Genomic DNA, 8,158 nt, shown 5'->3' on the forward strand with positions numbered 1-8,158 from the left:
ATTCTCAAAATAGAATACAAAAGACAGATGTACAAACTCTTCTTTTGCTGGAACGGATGGCGGCTGATCTCTATTTTCTTCTCTCACTCTGCAGCACCTTTTTTCTTCTAATCACTTGTTTTTGGCTCCTCCAAAAACCACCAAGAAGAAAACACCGTTGCTGCCCTTGTACCTCCTCTTAAATTCTCTCTTTTTCTCCTCCCTTCGGTGCTTCACGTTTTTGGCACACACAAATTCACCTTGTGCTTTGTTCCTTATATAGAAGCTTTAACTCTCCTTTTACATGTTGGTCTAGGACTCCTACTATAAATCAAACAAGGAGTCCAATTACACATAGGAGAAGGACTCCAAAACAAACTTGGACAAAAGTCTTCTAAACCCAAAAGGAGTAGAGAACTAGTGGGGCCCACGTGTGATGGGTGGCAAGTCACACCTAACAATCTCCACCTTGACTTCAATCCCATCAAGTCTACCAAAAGGTGTCTCCTCCAGATGTCTCCGCCTCAGCCCCCAAGGGCAATCACACTTTACAAGTGTCCCTCAAGTCCAAGCGCCTCTTGAACTTGAGCATAGGACTTGATTTAGACATTACACCATGCCTCCCTATCAGCCCCGTCGACCATACAGCTTTCTCCGATGACTCTTTCTTCTTGTAGACCCATCTGCACCCTTTAGCCTTCTTTCCCTTGGGTAATTCTTCCGATTCTCAAGCTTTACCACTTCGTAGTGACTCCACCTCTTTCGGCATACCATCCTGAATAGACAACGGATCTCCACTACTAGCTTTTAGAGCAAAAGAAACCATATCCTCAAAGCCATACCTCTTTGTTGCTTTTCGATCACGTTTCTCTTTGCCTCTTGCTAAAGAATAAGACTCTTCCTTGTGCTGTAAGTCTCTTGAAGATTTTCTGTCATCACATTCATCCGTGAGTGAACACTGTTTATCAAGCTCCACCTCCACGAATTGTTTCTCTTTCTGCACTGTACTTTCAGAAAGCTCATCTAAGTTAACAAACTCAGACTTCTTCGGTTCATGCTCTGTAACTTCAGGTTCTGCACTTGACTCATCCTTGTACATAGCACATTCATTAAAAGTCACATTCCGACTTCTAATGATCTTCTGATTTTGATCATCCCAAAATCGATAACTGAAGGCCTCATCTCCATATCCAATGAAGAAACACTTTCTAGATTTACCATCTAGTTTACTCATAGCATCAGACTCAACTTGGACATACGAAGCACAACCAAAAACTTTCAGATGTGAAAGATTTACCTCTTTTCCACTCCAGACTTCTTCCGGTAGTCTATGGCTCAGGGGAACGGAAGACCCCCTATTTATCAGGTATGCAGCAGTGCTCACTGCATCAGCCCAGAAAGTCTTTGGTAACCCAGCATGCAATCTCATACTCCTGGCACGCTCATTGAGAGTCTTGTTCATGCACTCAGCCACGCCATTCTGCTACGGCGTTCCTGGGATAGTTTTCTCCATTCTAATCCCATTCATTGTGCAAAACTGTTTAAACCCCCTGTCTTCGTATTCTCCTCCATTGTCTGATCTCAAACGCTTGAGCTTCAAGCCCGTTTCAGTCTCAACCATGGCCTTCCATTTCTTAAAAGTCTCAAATACATCAGATTTACTTTTCAAGAAATAAACCCATACCTTCATGCTTGAGTCATCAATAAATGTGATGTAATACCGCGAGCCTCCAAGAGATGCCACTGGTGCGGGACCCCACAAATCCGTGTGTACCAGCTCCAGCTTTCCAAGCTTAAGTGCTTTGCCAACTTCCGCGAAACTCACCTTCTTCTACTTCCCTAGGATGCAGCCTTCACAGGAATCAGACTCAACTGACTTCAACTCCGGTAGTTTCCCCTTTGACATAAGTACCTTCATCTCTTTCTCGCTCATGTGCCCAAGCCTTAGGTGCCATAGTTTTGAGTCAGCAGTCGTATCTACAACAACATCTGTACCCTTGCTGTTCATGGTCATATAGAGAGTACCCGTCTTATGACCACGAGCCAAAATCCTAGTTCCCTTGCTGACCTTCCACTTTTCACTGTGGAAATGAATTGAATGCCCTTCCTCATCAAGCTGTCCCACTGAAATCAGATTCTTCCTCAGCTCCGGAACATGCCTGACCTTCTGTAGCTTCCATACCGAGTCATTATGAACTCTAATGCGAACATCGCCTAAGCCTACAACATCCAGCGCCGTTCCGTCAGCCAAATACACCTTCCCAAAATCTCCACCAACATAGTTTCCGAGAATTTCACGGATCGCTGTCGTATGAAAAGATACTCCTGAGTCTAAGACCCAAGAATCAAGGGGACTGTCAACAGATAGAAGTAGGACATCATATACTTCTTTTGTTACTACATTTGCATAATCATTCTCAGTCTCCTTCCGCAGTTCCCTGCAATTCTTCTTGTAGTGGCCAGTCTTGCCACAGTTCCAACACTAAGGTTGTCGGTCAAATCTGAATTTGCTTCTCCCTTTTCTGGAATTTGATCTGCCTTGACCATAGTTTCTATCTTGTCCTCTGCCCCGAGTCTCGAGGTTTAAAGCAGCACCAGAACAAGAGGCTTCACCCGCATCTCTTCTGCGAACCTCTTCACTGAGAATGAAATCTCTGACGTCTTCATAGCTCAGTTTACTCTTTCCTACAGAGTTACTCACAGCCATCCTCACTGCTTCCCAGCTATTTGGCAAAGATGCCAAGACGATCAACGCGCGAACCTCATCATCAAAATTAATTTCCACCGAGGACAATTGATTTGTGATGGTGTTGAACTCATTGAGATGATGTGCCACCGAAGCTCCTTCCGCCATCTTTAGGTTGAACAATTTCTTCATCAGATGCACCTTGTTGTTAGCCGACGGCTTCTCATACATGCTTGACAAAGCCGCCATTAGACCTGCTGCTGTCTTCTCCTTTACAACGTTGTGTGCAACTGATTTTGACAGTGATAACCTGATAACTGCTAGGGCTTTACGATCAAGTAGAGCCCACTCGCTATCATCCATGTCGTCAGGTTGTTCTTCCAAAAGAGGTTGATGAAGATCCTTCCCATAAAGAATATCTGCAATCTGTACCTTCCAAAACCCAAAATCTTTGCCGTCGAACTTCTCGATTCCCATCTTTCCTTCTTCACTTGTCATCGCTCCCACTCAAACCAACAGCTCTGATACCAGTTGTTAGGAAATTAATCCTATTTCCCAAGACCCGTGAGATGCAAAAAATAAGAAGAATGCGGAATAACAAAGATTAGGCAATTACGCACGACACAAAGATTTAAGTAGTTCGGCTTAACAAGCTTACATCCACTGGCGGAGACGACCCGGAGAAAATTCACTATCAAAAGATGGAGTACAAAAATAGTAGAGAGAAAATCACTCAGATCCCAAAGCCCCAATACACCTAAATCTCACTATCACACAAGAGAGATTATTCCCAAAATAGAATACAAAAGACAGATGTACAAACTCTTCTTTTGCTGGAACGGATGGCGGCTAATCTCTATTTTCTTCTCTCACTCTGCAATACCCTTTTTTCTTCTAATCACTTGTTTTTGGCTTCCCCAAAAACCACCAAGAAGAAAACACCATTGCTGCCCTTGTACCTCCTCTTAAATTCTCTCTTTTTCTCCTCCCTTCGGTGCTTCACGTTTTTGGCACACACACAAATTCACCTTCTGCTTTGTTCCTTATATAGAAGCTTAACTCTCCTTTTACATGTTGGTCTAGGACTTCTACTATAAGTCAAACAAGGAGTCCAATAACACATAGGAGAAGGACTCCAAAACAAACTTGTAAAGGAGTAAACCGATTGAACCAAGAACCTCTCCTACTTGGAGAAGGAGACAAACTACTGGGTCCCACCATGACTTTTAATTCAAGTCATACTTAACAAGTGTCTCCCATACCCCCGAACTTAAATTACACGTTGTCCACAATGTGTGTCTAACATGGAAAGATCTTACCCGGGAGATGGATGAATTATCTAGAATAGCATGGCTCATAGCACACCCCCAAACTTGAATTGAAGCATTCTTGTTCTTGCAAAACAAAACACTGCAAAGGAAAACAACAAAATAACAATAAAAATAAAATGAAAATGAAATAAAAACAAACGAAGAAATAAAAAGGATATGCTATGGGTTGGCTTCCAAAAGCGCTAAGTTTAACATCTTCAGCCAGACTGTTGTCCTCCTCTTAAACATGAAACACCAGTATTTTCTTCTCTTGCACCAAAGAGAATGAATTTTTCCTATTGCAAGGTGATTCCAAATGTCTGTAGATCGGGTTGGACCGCTCTGAGTCTTCTCAAACAGTTTCTCATCCGGAAGGGAATCATGAACTGAATAAAATAAAAGGAATACTCGGTGAGCTTTTCTATCTTGATGTCCTCAATTTGCTCATTTGCTAGCTCTAATAGACTTCTCTCCTGGACTCTTGATACTTTGGGAACAAGAGCTGATGCTAAAGAATTCTCAGTGCTCTCTTCTTTTTCCCGATGTGGTTCTTGTGGAACCAAATTTGCTCCTCCATCCTCTCTTCCTCTTTACTTTCAACCACCTCTTTTCTCCTGAATGTGACAGTTTGCTCATGATAGTAGATACACTCATCCTCCTTGTAGTGCCCTTTAAGATTGGCCTCCAACTGACTTGGGCACTCTTCTTCTTGGTATTGTTGAGGCCAATCGATTGGAGATAGCTCCTCTATATAATAATGTTGAGACCAATTTATGGGAGATGGTTCCTCTTCATGAGCTACTATCTTGAAAATGGATTATTGTAGACTGGGACTACGACAGGAATATGATTGACTATAGAACTGTCGTTGTGCAAATATCTACCTAAATTAATAGGCAAATAACTGTATGTTTTACTCGCAAGTGCACAAGATCAAACGATAGTATAGTGCAACAAGAACGAGATCGATCCCACGAGGATTGTTGATTTTGTTTTAGAATTGATAAAAATATCAAATTGTCACTAAATTGATATTGTGAAAAAGAAATAAAAAGATATAAAGATAAATGGAAAGGTAAAGGCAGAGCTTTGATATCCACCACTAATTATACTTAGATAATATAACAATATGCCAATGATCCAATCATATTATGAATACTTAATGTTTGCCAATCTAAGGGTATGAGTGTCTACTCCTTAAGAATAGATTTCCCTAAGCAACGAATTAGGCATGGGTGTCTACTCTAATTCTTTTCTTTCTTAAGGGATTTAGCATGGGTGTCTACGAAGTTGTTATTTAAGAAAGTATAAATTTATGGAAATCGACAAACACATGAGACCTAGGGCATGAGTGTCTACTCCCGGTTCCCCATGTTGATTAACCTAAGAACCCGATGTGGATTTCTTTTGTTACTCTTATTAAACCCAAGACTCGATCATCCAAACTGATTTAATTAACTAGTCCATACCACATGCATATAATGGCCAATCACATATAGATGAGGAATTCAAGAAAACAGGAATTAATCAAGTTAAGCAACACAATATGATTATCACAAAGGTGCCAATATTGAATTATTAAATAAACATAATTAGGGCTTCAATCTAGCCCTCCTTAAGAGTTAGTTACATATAATTAAAATAAAACTAAAAAGAAGAAAAGGTAAAGAAAGAACCGAAAACCGCTCCTAGAAGTAGCCTCCAATTCCTCTCCCCAAAGTTGTCTCCTTTCAATTCTGTATTGAATTGTGAGGCTTAAATGTCTATTTATAGGGCTTAGGAGAGTCCTAGAAGCCGTAGCAATCCTAGAAAATTCGGAGATTTAAGTCCTAGTCCAATTAGGATAAAGAAAACCTAAGTCCAAATCGGAATAGGATTCGTCCAAAATTGTGTTCCTATCTTGCGAGGTGATTTTGGCATAGCGACGCTCTGAATTAGGAAAATGCTATTTCACAATGATTTGTATCATTTTGAGCTAGCTTTCCAATCTCACTTGAATAACCTCAATCGGATATTCGAACTGAAAGTTATGGTCAAAATACTGAGACATGTGCAGAATCCAAATTTGAATCCAATTCGATTTTGACTCCAATTTTGAGAAATTTCGATTTAATCCTTTTCTTTATTTGATTAAACTTAACCATATGTTCTAGGTCTTCCCAATTTTCCCTTTAAGCTTGGAACTTTTCCGGAAACGCTTTATAATGTCCATATAATGTCCATGAAGAGTGGTCACCGACGGACTTTGGCACTCTTCTTCTTCTTCTTTAAGTATATTTGCTTCTTGTTTGGGGTGGGCTTTCATCATCTCAACTAAATGTTGTGTACTTTTGGTCAATACATTCATCACATCTAACAACTCTTTAGAAACCTCGGGAGGAGGTGATTCAACCAGATATTGTTGTTGTGGAGCTGATGGAGAGGAATATGAATTACCATAAAACTGCGGATATGATTGATGGTGCAGTTCATGAAGTTGTGGAGCATGATTTCTAGGAGCTTGAGCTTGCCACGAGAAATTAGGCTTTGGCTCTATGCTGGGTTACAGGAATCAGAATAGCTGTCATTCCCCTTTCTTGAGAATGATGAGTTCATATGCCTATAGGAATAGTTAGAAAATTATCTTGTTGAGAGACGATTTCTAACATGGTGATAAGGGTTATGGCAATATGAGCATGGTCCATGAGGTGTCGGAATGTTTCCCCACATGAGAACAAAAATATAATAACAAAGAGAAGTTAAAATTAAAAGGGAAATAAAAAAAAAAATTAAAAATAAAGACTTACGAAAATGCAGACTGGAATGACCATGCATGAAACAAAAAGAAAAAATCAGATATGTACTTAAAACAATTTTTGTGCTGCTGTCCGGATGTGTGATCGATCGCACTTGCTAGTGCGCTCGATTGCACTGGTGCACTCGATCGCCCTAGAATGGGTGCTCGAGCGCACCTCTGGAGGCAGAACAGGAACAGTGAAAAAAAAAAAAAAAAAAAATTAACTAAGGGAAAAAAAAATTCCAAACAAAATCAACCAATCCCCGGCAACGGCGCCAAAAAACTCGTGCCAAATATTACCTAAATTAAAAGATAATAATTGGTATGCTTTAAATCGCAAGAGCACAAAATCAAAACAATAGTATAGTGCAGCAAGTATAAGATCGTTCCCACGAGAATTGTTGATTTTTGTTTAGAATTGATTAGAATATCAAAGTTGTCACTAAATTGATATTGATATATTAAAAAGAAATAAAGATAAATAAAATGTAGGACTTTGATATCGACCACTAATCATGCTCAATAATATAACAATATGCCAATGTTCCAATCATATTATGAATGCCTAAAGTTTGCCAACCTAAGGGTATGGGTGTCTACTCCTTAAACTATTGATCTCCCTTAGCAACTAATTAGGCATGAGTGTCTACTCTAATTCTTTTCTTTCTTAAAGGATTTAGCAAGAGTGTCTACTAAGTTGTTCTTTAAGAAAGCATATATCTGTGGAAATCGACAAACACATGAGGCCTAGGGCATAGGTGTCTACTCCCGGTTCTCCATGTTGATTAACCCAAGAACCCATGAAGAAATTCTTTTGTCACTCTATTAAGCCCAGGACTCGATTATCCAAATTGACTTAAATAACTAATCCATAACACATGCATATAAGGGTCAATCACACACATATGAGGAATTCAATAAAATAGGAATTAATCCAGTTAAGCATCACAATATGATTATTACAAAGGCGCCAGTATCAAAATATTAAAGAAACATAATTAAGGCTTCAATCTAGCCATACTAAAGTAATTAGTTACACATAATTAAAATTAAACTAAAGAGAAAAGGAAAAGAAGAAACTGAAAATGACTCCTTGAAGTAGCCTCCAATTCCTCTCCCTAAAGAGTTATGTCTTTAATTGTAAGGCTTAGAGGTCTATTTATAGGCTTAGAAATACTCTAGAAATCTTAGAAACCCTAGTAAACTCTTACGGTTTAGTCCAATTACAAGTAGGACATGGAAAACCCTAATATGGAAGGAAAGGGAATTCTAGCCGCAGTTGTCTTTTCACCAGCGCACGGATGCGCTTGATCGCAGCCCATGTGCACTCGATTTCACGACTTCAATCGATTCTCTTCTTGGGAGCATGAGTGCAAGCCTGCACTCGCTTCTTGATATTCTTTGGTA

The sequence above is a fragment of the Corylus avellana genome, chromosome ca5 (assembly GCF_901000735.1).
Source record: "Corylus avellana chromosome ca5, CavTom2PMs-1.0".
In the NCBI taxonomy this organism is placed as follows: domain Eukaryota; kingdom Viridiplantae; phylum Streptophyta; class Magnoliopsida; order Fagales; family Betulaceae; genus Corylus; species Corylus avellana.